Source organism: Carcharhinus amblyrhynchos, chromosome 16, assembly GCF_965287045.1.
Source record: "Carcharhinus amblyrhynchos chromosome 16, sCarAmb.v2.hapA, whole genome shotgun sequence".
In the NCBI taxonomy this organism is placed as follows: domain Eukaryota; kingdom Metazoa; phylum Chordata; class Chondrichthyes; order Carcharhiniformes; family Carcharhinidae; genus Carcharhinus; species Carcharhinus amblyrhynchos.
The window spans coordinates 6387855-6403174 of record NC_137339.1 but is presented as its reverse complement, the minus strand read 5'-3'; the positions used below and the strand labels follow the sequence as shown (position 1 = coordinate 6403174).

The 15320-nt window shown below is 46.9% G+C and overlaps 1 protein-coding gene across 1 annotated transcript in view; it reads right to left on the bottom strand.

Annotated features, from left to right (window-relative positions):
• The window catches only part of LOC145353799 (delayed-rectifier potassium channel regulatory subunit KCNS2), a 41351-nt gene extending 26748 nt beyond the window's left edge, over positions 1-14603 (bottom strand). The window contains exon 1 of the mRNA XM_080204615.1: positions 13983-14603. The gene's annotated coding sequence lies outside the window, so the exon portion shown is untranslated. The remainder of the gene's footprint in view (positions 1-13982) is intronic.
• Between the last annotated feature and the right edge of the window lie 717 nt (positions 14604-15320).

Sequence of the window (15320 nt, the reverse complement as noted above, 5' to 3'; positions counted from 1 at the left end):
CCTAACACTCGGGTCAATTTAGCATGGCCAATCAACCTAACCCACACATCTTTGGACTATGGGAGGAAACCAGAGCACCCGGAAGAAACCCACACAGACACTGGGAGAATGTACAAACTTCACGCAGGCAGTGAGGTAGCAGTGCTGACCACAGTGCCACTGTGCCACCCATTAAATTTGAGTTTAATTAATAAATCTGGAATTATGAAGCTAGCCTCAGAAATAATGACCATCAGTTGTTGCAAAATGAAACCTATCCGGTTCACTAATGTCCCTTTAGGGAAGGAAATCTGCCATCCTTACCTGGTCTGGCCTACATGTGACTCCAGACCTACTCTTAACTGACCTCTGAAATGACCATTCAGTTCAAGGGCAATTAGGGATGGGCAACAAATATGTCAGCAGCAATGCTCACATGCCATGTAAAAATAAAAAAGAGCTCTTCACTTCAACCACTCCCTGTAGCAGCACATTCCCAACACTCTCTGGGTAAATAAGTTCCTCCAAATTCCTTATTGGATTTGTTGGTGACCCTCTTATATTTATGGTCCCTGGATTTGTTCTCCCCACAACTGCAACCATCTATTCTATGTCGACACCATCAAACACACGGCACGGTGGCACAGTGGTTAGCACGGCTGCCTCACAATGCCAGGAACCCAGGTTCAATTCCAGCCTTGGGTCATTGTCTGTGTGGAGTCTGCATGTTCTCCCTGTGTCTGCGTGGGTTTCCTCCAGGTGCTCCAGTTTCTTTCCACAGTCCAAAGATGTGCGGGTTAGGTGGAGTGGCCATGCTAAATTGCCCCTTAGTGTCAGGGGGACTCACAGGGTAAATATATGGGGTTATGGGGAAAGGCCATGATGGGATTGCTGTCACTGCAGGCTTGATGGGCTGAATGGTCTCCTTCTGCACTGTAGGATTCTATGATCCCTCAGCTTTATCATTCCTAGAGGAAAAAGTCCCAGGCAGTTTGGTCTTTTCTGCTAGGCACAATATCTCAGTTTTATTATGGAGGCAGGAAGAGTCCACCAAGTGTCTGACCCTTAATATAAGGAGAAGGGAAGTGGGATCTGTTGTTTATTAAAGGGCATCTGACTCAATGTAACATCAGACTGAGGCACATTGAACAGCACAATCTCTTTAATTCTGCATCCAATCCCAGATTTGGATTCTTTATGCCAATAGTCACTGGAGAATAGCTGGTGAGCTAATCTACCTGTCTCTTAGGATGTCTATCAGTGCCAACTCTCCCTTTTACAACTCTTCATTTCTTTTCCCCCTGACTATTTGGAAATCCTCATCATCTTTAGCAGCACAGTGGCCCAGTGGTTAACAGAGCACCAAGGATCCAGGCTCGATTCCCGTCTTGAGTGACAGTGTGTGTGGAGTTTGCATGTTCTCCCCATGTCTGCATGGGTTTCCTCCAGGTGTTCCAGTTTCCTCACACAGTCCAAGTTGTGCGGGTTAGGTGCATTGACCATATTAAATCACCCATTCATATCAGGGGGATTAGCGAGAGTAAATGCATAGGGTTATGGGGATAGGGACTGGGTGGGATTGTCGTCAGTGTAGACTTGATTGGCTGAATGGCCTCCTTCTGCACTGTAGGGATTCTATGATTCGAAATATAGAAGCTCCAACAGCCAGGCAAGTGGAGAGTATTCCATACCACTCCTGGCTTGTGCCTTGTAGATGATGGACAGGCTTTGGGGAGTCAGGAGGTGAGTTATTCGCCACAGGATTCCCAGCCTCTGACCTGCTCCTGTGGCCATGTTATCTGGGGGCCAGCCTTTTAGCTCTTTGAAGGTAGATTTTCCTGCAGATTTTCACCTACCTCAGGAAACTCAATTTGGCAGGGAAAGTGAAATAGACACTACGGGCGTCCGAGAGATTTTTTTAAAAAGAAAATGTTACCATCTGTGTGATTACATTCTTGGAGAAAGGGGATTCAAATTTTTGAGCGCCTTCTGCTGGTCCTAATAAACATGAACAGGGAGCAAACAGACTGAATGTGGGTAGTGGGACTAAATAGGAATTAGGAATCAGCGTTGACGTGGTGGGCTGAAGGACCTGTTCCTGTGATGGATTGTTCTTTGAAACACTGTCCTGTGTTGTCCTGTGCAACACTGAATGATAATAAGGGACTAAATCAGTTGAGTGATTGTTCTACTCCAACCATTTAAACCCAAATTTGGGTGTGGCTATATCTTTAAATACTCACAAGTTGCCATCTCTGGCTGTGGAAAATTGGTAAAGGGAAGAAAGTTAGGATCCAAATTGCAATTTGAGGGTCTAAATCACCAAAGTAGTGTGGCGGAACACTGTGTGTGGGAACCAATGTGGGGCGGCACAGTGCTTAGCACTGCTGCCTCACAGCGCCAAGATCCCAGGTTTAATTCCGGTCTTGAGTAATTGTCTGTGTAGAGTTTGCATGTTCTCCCCATGTCTGCGTGGGTTTCCTCCAGGTGCTCAGGTTTCCTCCCACACTCCAAAGATGTGCGGGTTAGGTTGATTGGCTATGCTAAATTGACCCTTAGTGTCAGGGGATTAGCAGGGTAAATATGTGGGGTTACGGGGAAAGGGTCTGGGTGGGATTGTAGTGGGTGCAGACTCGATGGGCCAAATGGCCTCCTTCTGCACTGTAGGGATTCTATGGATTCAATGTGAGTGTGACCTCAGAAAATAAGAGACAGCCTGACTGTGTCAATCAGATAAGCCTTTTTCTCTGAGTCAGCTGGTGGTGGATTCAAGTTGCAGAGAGCTGAGACTGAAACCTAGGCAGATACTCCCCATGTGAGTGCTGCACCGATGGAGCTTTTGGTGAGATGTAAAATTGAGGTCATGCTGCAACGCGGGTGAGTACAAAAAAATCCCACTGGTAGGAAGAACAGTAGGAATATTCTCCTTGGTGCCCTGGCCAATACTTTCCCCTCAGTTAACATTCCCAGAAAACAGATTGTTATCCCCTCACTGCTGTTTGTGGAATCTTCCTGTGTGCCGATTGGTTGCTGTGTTTCCTACATCACATGTCTGATTACATCAGAGGCAGAGGGCGACACGGTGGCACAGTGGTTAACACTGCTGTCTCACAGCTCCAAGGGCCAGGGTTCGATTCCTGGCAGAGTCTGCACATTCTCACCGTGTCTGCATAGCTTTCCTCCCACACTCCAAAGATGTGCAAGTCAGGTTGATTGGCCACGCTAAATTGCCCCTCAGTGTGCTGGGATACTTAGGTTAAAGGAAATAACAGGGTAAACATATGGGGTTAAAGGGATAGGGCCTGGATAGGATTGTTGTCGGTGCAGACTCGATGGGCTGAATGGCCTCCTTCTGCACTTTTGGGTTTTTATGATTTCTGATTGGTCAGAAAATGCTTTGCAAAGTTCTTAGATTGTGAAAAACACCATAGCAGAAAGCGATCCAGCATAGAAGAGAGACATGGCACAGTGGTTAACACTGCTGCTTTACAGTGCCAGGGACCCGGGTTCGATTCCAGCCTTGGGTACTGTGTGCAGTTTGCATGTTCTCCCTGTGTCTGTGTGGGTGTCCTCCAGGTGCTCCGGTTTCCTCCCACACCCCAAAGATGTGCGACATACGAGGACTGACCTTGATGCCCCAAGATGTGTAGGTTAGAATGGATTAGCCATGGGAAATACACAGGGTGTTATGGTGATAGGACCAAAGTGGTGGCTTTGGAGAGCCCATACAGACTCGATGGGCTGAATGGTCTCCTTCCGCACTGTAGGGATTTTATGGATTCAGCTCATGTCCCTACATTGGCTCTTTAAAAATATCTAATTTGTCCCCACTCTTTCTCTGTGGCACATGGAGAGTTAACCCTTCTAGTGTTTATTCAATACCCAGTTGAGTAAAAAGTTATTATTGAATCTACTTTTACCACACTTCCAGGCAGGCAGTCATGATAGATCACAACAACTCGCTGTGTAAAAACATGTCGCCTCTGGCTTCTTTTCCATTCACCTTAAATCTGTGTTCTCTGATTGCTGACTCGTGTGTCACTGGGACCAGTTTCTCCTTATTTACTCTTTACCAAAACCATTAATGAATCTGAAAATCCCTATCAAACCTCCTCTTGCCCTTCTCCAGTCTGAGGAGAACAATCCCAATGCACAGAAATATATATTTTTCTCATTGTGTACATTATAAATATAAATCTTTCCTATTATGGGCACCTCTGCATTAAGGATGAATGTACACGTCTGCTTGTCTCTTCATGCTTCTTGTCACTTGCTTGGGAAATAGAAATGACAGACCCAGGAGTCCATTTCAATTAGAATATATGTCAATAACCATCCTGACCTGAAGGTGTTCTGCCCATCAAAGATGGTTAGGTCAGTGGTGTCAAGGTAAACGAGTAATGCTGTCATACCAACTAGGGTTTCACAGGGTAAGTGAGCAGAGAACACTATGACCCCATTGCATTACATTGAATTGCATCAAATTTACAGAATAATAACAGGCCATTCGGGCCAGCTAGTTCATGCCAGTGTTTATGCACCATGCACGTTTCCTTCCACGCATCTTTAAGTCACCCCATCAACCTAGCCTTCAATTCTTAACTCTGTTGAGTGGATATAGAGGACAGCACAGAAAAAGATCCTTTGGCCCATCACATCTGCACTAGTCAAAGACAAACCACCCAGTTATTCCAACCCCATTTTCCAGCACTTGGTCCATAGCCTTGTGTGCCTTGGCATCACAAGTGCACATCTCAATACTTCTTAAATGTAATGAGGATCTTTACCTCCACCACCCTTTCAGGCAGTGAGTTCCAAAAATTGTGCGGAGGGTGTGGAGAGTCTACAGAAGGATCTAGATAGGCTGGGCGAATGGGCCAGGAAATGGCAAATGGAATTTAATGTTGGCAAGTGCGAGGTGGTCCACATTGGTAGGAATAATGGTAGGAAGGATTATTACTTATGTGGAGAAAAACTGCAGCAGGTGACGGTGCAGAGGGACCTCAGGGTCCTTGTGCATGAGTCGCAAAAACCCAGCTTGCAGGTGCAGCAGGTGGTCAGGAAGGCGAATGGGATGCTGGCCTTCATAGCGAGGGGGATTGAATATAAAAGTAGGGAGGTCTTGCTGCGGCTGTATAGGGCATTGGTGAGGCCGCAGCTGGAGTACTGTGTGCAGTTTTGGGCGCCGTACTCACGCAAGGATATATTGGCCTTGGAGGGAGTGCAGAGGAGGTTTACTAGGCTGATGCCGGAGTTGAGGGGGTTGAGCTATGAGGAGAGGCTGAATAAACTAGGCTTGAACTCATTAGAGTTTAGAAGAATGGGGGGAGGTCTCATTGAGACGTATAAGATGATGAATGGGATGGATAGGATAGAGGTGGAGAGACTCTTCCCGCTCAGAAAGGACAGTAGGACTAGGAGGCACAGCCTCAAGATAAAGGGGGGGGCAGTTTAGAACGGAGTTGAGGAGGAACTTCTTCACTCAAAGGGTGGTGAATCTCTGGAATTCTCTGTCCGTTGAAGTGGTGGAGGCTGCCTCGCTAAATATTTTTAAGACGCAGGTTGATGGGTTTTTGATAAGAGAGGGGATTAAGGGTTATGGGGAGAGGGCGGGAAAGTGGAACTGAGCCACGACAGATCAGCCATGATCTTATTGAGTGGCGGGGCAGGCTCAAAGGGCTAGATGGCCTACTCCTGCTCCTATTTCTTATGTTCTTATGTTCTAACCTCGGGGTGAAAAGATTTTTCCTCACATCCCGTCTAAACCTCTTTCCCCTTATCATAAATCTGTGTCCCGTAGGCATTGATCCCTCTGCCAAGGGAAAAGATTTCTTCCTGTCTACTCAATCTATGCCTCTCATAATTTTATATATCTCTATCATGTTCCCCCTCAGTCTCCTCTGCTCCAAGGAAAATATAATACTAATTATATTAAATATTAAATACAATACTAATTAAATACAATACAAATACTATATTAAATACAATACTAATCTATCCAATCTCATATCTAAAACTCTCCAGCCCAGGCAGCATTCTGGTAAATCTCCCCTACACCCTTTCCAGTGCTATCACATCCTCCCTATAATGTGGATTCCAGAACTGCACACAACACACTAGCTGTGGTCTAACCAATGGTTTAAATAATTCCAGAATAACTTCTTGCTCTTAAACTCTAAGCCTCAGCTAATAAAGGCATAGAGTTTAATAATATTAATAACTTCCCTTCAAATGCATCAATATTATTTCCTGTGGTAGTAAGCTCCAGGTTCTCACCACTCTCTGGCTGAAGAAGTTTCTCCGGAATTCCCTATAGGGTTTATTAGTGACCATGTTATATTTACAGTCTGTAGTTTTAGTTCCCAAAAGCGGAAGCAACTTCTGCATGTCGGCTGTATTATAACCTTAATGATCAGATCACTGTTCAGCCTTCTCTTTTCCCAAGAGGGTTCTAGCCTGTTAAACTTTTCCAAATAGTTATTACCCCTGAAAATTCTGGTATCATCCTTGTTAATTGCTAGATCAGCCGACATGGTGGCACAGTGTTAGGCACTGCTGCCTCACAGCGCCAGAGACCTAGATTCAATTGCCAGCTTGAGTCAAGGAGTTTGCACATTCTCCCTGTCTCTGTGTGGGTTTCCTCAGGGTGCTCTGGTTTCCTCCCACAGTCCAAAGATGTGGATTAGCCCGATGAAAAGAATTTTCCTCACAGCCCAAAATGTGTAGGTTAGGGGTTGGGGGAGGGGGGTGTTATTGAAGTAAATGCCTTGGGTTACAAGGATAGGATGGGGTGTTGGGCCTGGGAATGATGCTTTGTCGGAGAGTTGGTGTAGCCTTGAATGGCCTCCTTTCTATACTTCTATAATGGATGCCATTTAGTCCATGTTAGTGCAACAATTAGAATGGCTCTGAAGTTACTCTCCTCTTGAATATTTTTGTCTTGATGCAGGGTAAAAGATATATAGTTCCTCTTAGCCCCTCTGTTCTGATTACTGTCAAGAAATCCTTAGAGCAGAAATGCTCAGTGGCGTAAGGTTAGGAAGATTGAGATATTCAAAATCATAAAGGGTTTTGATAAATGGAAATAAAGACAAATTTTTTCTAATGGCACAACGGCCAACATGTTGTAGAGATGCCAGCGCTGGACTGGGGTGAGCACAGTAAGAAGTCTCACAACACCAGGTTTAAGTCCAACCAGTTCATTTGGTAGTGATCCCACAATCTTTCAGAAATGGTGTTCCTTCGTCAGGTATGTGGAAGCTTCTTAAACCTGGTGTTGTGAGACTTCTTACAATGGCCAACAGCCAGAGGCCACAGGTTTGAGATAACTGCTGAAAGAAGCAGAGGTCACAGGAGGAAATATTTCTTTTACACACAGTGGGATAGGGTTTTCAGGTCCCAACCACCGCGGGAGCTGTCACCGGTGAGATGGACAGTTTGATGGATCTTGAGTGGGATTTTGCAGCCCCGATGTGGGATAAGGGGTGGATGGGAGGGCGGGGGGGGTAGCAAGGGTGGTGGTGGGGATGTTCTGCCCGTTGAGTTGTTACGATCTGGAACACACTGCAGCAGATTCAATATTTAACTTTCAAAATGAATCAGGTAACTGCACAGAGGACCAAAATTTGCAGGGACTAATTTAATAGCTCTTTCAAAATGGTGGCACATGCATGATGGGCTGAATGGCCTCCTTCTATTCCATTTGATTTTATGAATAATCATCCCATTCCCAGCAGTGCAACACATATCTTCACTAATGTCATAACCACTCACAATATTGTACGTCACAAATGAAGTAAAACAGATCTAGGTGTTCAAGGTGGTAATGATGCCATCTAATTGATCTCATCAATTTTGATGGACTATACAGGAAAAATACGTTTCCAATGGCAGGATTGTCAATATCCTAACAGCATTGTGGGTGAACCTACACCACATGTAAGTACGTGTATTACAAGAAGGCAGCTCACCATCAATTTCTCAAGGCCAATTAGGGATGGGCATCAAATGCTGATCTAGTCAATGATGACCATATCCCATAAAAAATAAATCTTAAAAAAATCCAGAGGATATACACTTTGGTAGCAATTATAGGAAGACAGATTATCACCTGAATAGATGGAAATTGAGAGAGATGAATACTCAACGAGATCTTGGAGACCTCGTGCATCAGTCACTGAAAGTAACTGCGCAGGTACAGCAGGCAGTAAAGAAGGCAAATGATATGCTGGCCTTCACAGCAAGGGGATTTGAGTATATGGATAGAGATATTTACCTGCAATTGTATAGAGTGTTGCTGAGGCTGGAGTATTGTGTGCAGTTTTCATGTCCCTATCTGAGGAAGGATGCCCTTGCTAAAGGGAGAGAACAGCAAAGGTTTACCAGGCTGATCCCTGGGATGGCAAGTCTGTCATATGAGGACAGATTAAGTCGGTTAGGATCATATTCACTGGAGGTTAGAAGAGTGAGAGGGAATCTCATGGAAATTTATAAAATTCTAACAGGGTTAGACAGGGTAGATTCAGAAAGAATGTTCCCAATGGTGGGGGAGTCCAGAACTAGGGATCATAGTTTGAGGATAAGGGTAAACCTTTTAGAACTGAGGTGAGGAGGAATTTCTTCACCCAAAGAGTGCTGAATGTGTGGAATTCACTATCATAGAAAGTAGTTGAGGCCAAAACATTGTGTGATTTCAAGAAGAAATTAGGTATCGCTCTTGGGGCTAAAGAGATCAAGGGATATGGGGGGAAAGGGGAGGGAATCAAAATATTGAATTTGATGATCAGCCATGATCAAAATGAATGGTGGAGCAGGCTCGAAGGGCTGAATGGCCTACTGCTGCTTCTAGTTTCAATGTTTCTATGTAGTTTTAAGACAATGAACCAAAGAGGAAGGAGAGGAAAGGTTTTCAACACAGCTAGTTGTTATGATCTGGAAAGCACTGCTTGAAAGGACAGTGGAAACAGATCCAATAGAAACTTTCAAAAGGGTTAATGTTTGCAGGATTCATTGGTAGCTTTTCCATCCAGCCTGAACAATAGGCAAAAACTCTCTGCTTCCATGTTGTGGTACAATTTTTTATTGGTCTATTCAATTGTGGTGACTCTCCAAGCCAAAACAATACTTTTCACCGAATGATGATACATGTGACAATAATAAATCAAATCAAATCAAAAATCTCAGAGGAATAGAGGCCAAGGAAGAGAAATAATTCCTGAGATTGGTTGAATTAAGTAAGTATTGCTCACTGGTTAGACCGCAGCGGAGACATTGGTCGAGGCTATTCTATTCTATTCTTATCCAAAGCTCAGATATAATTCTAGTGTTTGTTGATCAGGAATGTTTATTCTGGTGGGTACTTTACCCAAGACACACACACATAATGAGACTCGATTTACTTATATTGGGAAGCATAGGGAAATCACAATAGCTCACACTTTATTTACAACCACGAGAGAGAATGAGTCATTACCTATTTATCACTTTTAAAGCTTAAAGAAGTAATAGTCTGTTTGGCATAATCCCATCCCTAGAATTATCACTGTTAATTAGTGGTAGCTAATGACATTGTCGAGGGGATTGCCTGGGAGAAGTTATTGGGTCAACAGTGTAATTGAACTGATTTAGCGCCGGTGCTGATATGATTTGTCGATTGGATGATTTATTCTTTTCAACCTTGTAAATGTTAACTCATCCTTTTGGTGCAGTCATTTTTTCAGAATAAGTATGAACGGCTCTTCCAGCACTAAACAGGAACATTCAGGAAAACAAGGAACTGTCATCTTCCAAGGGGAGTGAAGGAAGGAGAGGAGAGAAGGAGGGAAAGGAAGAGAAGGAGGGAGAGAAGGAGGGTGAGGGAGAGGAGGGGGGGGAGAGAGGAGGAAGGGAAGGAGTGAAAGAGGGAGGGAGGGGCAGAGAGGGAGGAGGAAGGAAAGGAGAGAGGGAAGAAAAGAAGGGAGGAGGAGAGAAAGAGGGAGGGAAGAGAAAGATGGGGGGGAATAGAACAAGGGGGGAAAAGGAGGGAGGGGAGAGAAGGAGGAGGAAAGAAAGGAGGGAGGGAAGAAAAGAAGGGAGGGGGACAGAAGGAGGGGGAGAAGGTTGGAAGGGAAGAAAGGAAGGACAAGAGAAAGAGGGACGAGAGGAGGGGGAGAAGCAGGGAGGAGAGGAGGAAGGAGGAGAGAAGGAGAGAAGGAGAGAGCGGAGAGAAGCAGGGAGGGGGAGAGGAGAGTGGGAAGATAAGAAAGAAGCAGGGGAAGAAAAAGGGCTGGAGAGAGTGAGGCACAGGGAAGGGGAGAAGAGGATCGTGAAAGGCAAGTGGAGAGACTGGACAGTGAAAGGAAGGGAAATGCAAAAGAAAAAGATGGGAAAAGGGAAATGGGAAGAATAGAAAGTGGAGACAAAACGGGGGAGAAGAGGTTGAGTCCCTAATTGTCCTAAACCCCACTCCCAGATTATTCCGACAGACGGAGGGGGAGAACATGTGTTGGGGAATGAATGCTGAATCCATATACTTTCAGACACACACCCCCCACCCCCCCCCACCACCACACAGCTGAGATTCCAGAAAGACAAAGAGTAAAGAATCTGCATTCATCTACTTCAGAGCAGAGGCAGTCTAACTGCGGTGAGGAGTTGCTGCTCTCTCCAATCATTCAGCACTGACACTTCAAACTATTGCTTTGCAGCGATATCCCTCTGGATCCACCCACCCTCACTGTGTTCCCCTCTCCAACCACCCTCACTGTGTTCCCCTCTCCAACCACCCTCACTGTGTTCCCCTCCCCAATCACCCTCACTGTGTTCCCCTCTCCAACCACCCTCATTGTGTTCCCCTCCCCACCCACCCTCACTGTGTTCCCTTCCCCACCCACCCTCACTGTGTTCCCCTCCCCACCCACCCTCACTGTGTTCCCCTCTCCACCCACCCTCACTGTGTTCCCCTCCCCACCCACTCTCACTGTGTTCCCCTCTCCACCCACCCTCACTGTGTTCCCCTCCCCACCCACTCTCACTGTGTTCCCCTCCCAACCACCCTCACTGTGTTCCCCTCTCCACCCACCCTCACTGTGTTCCCCTCCCCACCCACTCTCACTGTGTTCCCCTCCCCAACCACCCTCACTGTGTTCCCCTCCTCACCCACCCTCACTGTGTTCCCCTCTCCACCCACCCTCACTGTGTTCCCCTCCCCAACCACCCTCACTGTGTTCCCCTCCCCACCCACTCTCACTGTGTTCCCCTCTCCACCCACTCTCACTGTGTTCCCCTCTCCACCCACTCTCACTGTGTTCCCCTCTCCACCCACTCTCACTGTGTTCCCCTCCCCACCCACCCTCACTGTGTTCCCCTCCCCACCCACCCTCACTGTGTTCCCCTCTCCACCCACCCTCACTGTGTTCCCCTCCCCAACCACCCTCACTGTGTTCCCCTCCCCACCCACTCTCACTGTGTTCCCCTCTCCACCCACTCTCACTGTGTTCCCCTCTCCACCCACTCTCACTGTGTTCCCCTCTCCACCCACTCTCACTGTGTTCCCCTCCCCACCCACCCTCACTGTGTTCCCCTCCCCACCCACCCTCACTGTGTTCCCCTCCCTAAATTAAAGTGATGGAAACATTTGACTTTGTAGGAAATGTCACTGGACATGGGAAAGGATAGGGAAGGATGGGCAAGGACAGGGAAAAACGGGCAAGGACAGGAAGGATGGGAAGGACAGGGAAGGACGGGGAAAGACGGGGAATAATGGATATTTGGATCAATCAAATGCCCCAAAAGTGCACTTGCTGCCAGACAATGAATTCCATACTGCCCACCCTACAGACCCCACCCCATCCCCCTGCCCCTCCTCACAACCCTCCCCTTCCCCCACTCCCCCTCCCCACAGTCCCCTCCCTACAGTCCCCTCCTCCTCCTCCTCATACCACTTCCCTTCACCCCTCCCGTAACCCCGGCCTATACTCCCTCCCCCACCCCATAGCCTCTCTCCCATACACTCCTCCTCCCCATACCCTTCCAATAGCTGCCCCCCCCACCCCCTTTGGGGAAAAATTCCCAATGCGGATGGGAATCTTCCAGCAGGAGCTGATTCTCTGTCTCCAGCTTCAGGGAAGCACGGCGTGTCTTTGTCACTTCCAGTTTGCCCAGACTCTGCTAACTGCTGAGCTTTCCTCCCACACCCTTCCATCTTCCACCTCCACCCCTCTCACCCCCTCCAACACCCCACACCTCCCCCTCCGACAGCTCACACTCCCTCACCCTCACCCCGACACCTCACACTGTCTCATCCTCACCTCCAAAATCCCACACTCTCTCAGCCCCTCCAACACCCCACACTCTCTCATCCCTCCAACACCCCACACTCTCTCAGCCCCTCCGACACCCCACACTCTCTCAGCCCCTCCAACACCCCAACTCTCTCAGCCCCTCCAACACCCCACACTCTCTCATCCCTCCAACACCCCACACTCTCTCATCCCTCCAACACCCCACACTCTCTCATCCCTCCAACACCCCACACTCTCTCATCCCTCCAACACCCCACACTCTCTCATCCCTCCAACACCCCACACTCTCTCATCCCTCCAACACCCCACACTCTCTCATCCCTCCAACACCCCAACTCTCTCAGCCCCTCCAACACCCCACACTCTCTCAGCCCCTCCAACACCCCACACTCTCTCATCCCTCCAACACCCCACACTCTCTCATCCCTCCAACACCCCACACTCTCTCATCCCTCCAACACCCCAACTCTCTCAGCCCCTCCAACACCCCACACTCTCTCATCCCTCCAACACCCCAACTCTCTCAGCCCCTCCAACACCCCACACTCTCTCAGCCCCTCCAACACCCCACACTCTCTCAGCCCCTCCAACACCCCACACTCTCTCAGCCCCTCCAACACCCCACACTCTCTCAGCCCCTCCAAAACCCCACACTCTCTCATCCCTCCAACACCCCACACTCTCTCATCCCTCCAACACCCCACACTCTCTCAGCCCCTCCAACACCCCACACTCTCTCAGCCCCTCCAACACCCCACACTCTCTCAGCCCCTCCAACACCCCACACTCTCTCATCCCTCCAAAATCCCACACTCTCTCATCCCTCCAACACCCCACACTCTCTCATCCCTCCAAAATCCCACACTCTCTCAGCCCCTCCGACACCCCACACTCTCTCATCCCTCCAAAATCCCACACTCTCTCAGCCCCTCCGACACCCCACACTCTCTCATCCCTCCAAAATCCCACACTCTCTCAGCCCCTCCGACACCCCACACTCTCTCATCCCTCCAACACCCCACACTCTCTCAGCCCCTCCAACACCCCACACTCTCTCATCCCTCCAAAATCCCACACTCTCTCATCCCTCCAACACCCCACACTCTCTCATCCCTCCAAAATCCCACACTCTCTCAGCCCCTCCGACACCCCACACTCTCTCATCCCTCCAAAATCCCACACTCTCTCAGCCCCTCCGACACCCCACACTCTCTCATCCCTCCAAAATCCCACACTCTCTCAGCCCCTCCGACACCCCACACTCTCTCATCCCTCCAACACCCCACACTCTCTCAGCCCCTCCAACACCCCACACTCTCTCAGCCCCTCCAACACCCCACACTCTCTCATCCCTCCAATACCCTGCACTCTCTCACCCTCCCTCCCTCCAATACCCCTCACTCCCTCCCTCTGCCGACCTCCACACTTCCCTGTTTCCATTTCCAGTCCCGGGTAGAGGGACAGGGTGTAAAGCGATGCCAGGGAGATGGGAGTGATTCCTGCGGCAGCAAAGTTAAAATTAAACTGCTTCCGAGAAAACAAAGTTTTAAAAAAATAAAGGAGTGTTAGAGTAATCCTGGGTTTGATATCAATAGAATTGGAAAACATGATGATGAGGATAGAATCTAACTGTATATAAAAATATTCCAATTACATCAGAATACGAAAGATTATGTCTCATCAAATATATAAAACACTCAAGGGCAGAATGGGGATCCTTACCTTAAAAGAAGCTGGAATATCAGTCTCCCTCTCTCGGTTTTTTCTGAATTTTCTTTCCAGCAATGTTTTCAGTGACTGGTAGCGCTTCTTTCTTCCTTGTGACTTTCTGATGCGGTTCTCTCCTCTCAGTCCTTCTGTACACTGTTCAATCCAGGGGGGTTTTATCCAATTTCCATCCCATAGGCTCCTGACTGCATGCTCACAATTCTCAATTCAAGCAAGTTTCTTCAGGAAAGCAGTTGTGTGAGGCAGCTGTTAACGAGAGGATTATTTTGCTGCTAATGTTCTCTTTCTGTGAATCTCAGTCGCTTCTCTCAGTGCTGTGAGGGAGTTTCTTTAAATAAATGTCGGTGGGAATCTGGAGTTATGTTTAGTTCTGGTTGCAGCAGTTCCCTGTGACGGGGATTTTGACTCTTCCCCAGAGTTCAGCTCCCAGTCAGTGAGTCTTTTGTTTGTTCAGAGTCGCCAGCCCGGCTCTTCCCGGCTAACAGTCCAGATCACTGCTCCTCTCGCCTTCCCACCCGGGAGCCGCTGCTGCTGATTTGGGAATCACACGTGTGGGTGAGTCACTGGGAATCTTCACTCCCAGGAGTTGAACATCTGGGAATTTCCCACAAATCATCGCCTCGAGGGAGAACAGACAACAACTGACATCTAAATAAAACAAAGATCAAAATATATACATCTGAGATTCAGCTTTCACATCTACTGTTCGCTGTGTATCAGAACACAACAATCTCTCACATCGTAAACATCATTGTCACCTGGAAATTATAAATTGTATCCAAATATACTCCAAAATATAGAATGAATCAATATGTATTTAAATCAACATAATCAATCAAACCCATGTTTATGTATCTTATATATTTAAATTCATATATAATGTATTCTATGTATTTAAATTCATACATGTAATTAATCTATATGTATTCAACCCCATATATAATGTACCCTATATATTTAAATCTACATATAATGCATCCACCTATATTTTAAACCACATTTATAACTAATCTACATGAATTCAAATCTAATATATGTAATGTATCCAAATTCGTATAATCACATAATGAATATATATTCAAATCTATAGCTATACGTATCAAAACCCATATATATGATATATAATTAATCCATATATATTCAATTCCGTATATATAATGCATTCATACATACTTAAATGCACATATGGGTGAATATATGTACTGGAATCATTTATCTGTTACATGTATTATTTCTATATTTAACAAATTACAACATTTGGAATAAATCCACGCAATTGGATTAAACAGATTGGGATTGGAGATATAAGAATCCAATAAATTTCGACACAGC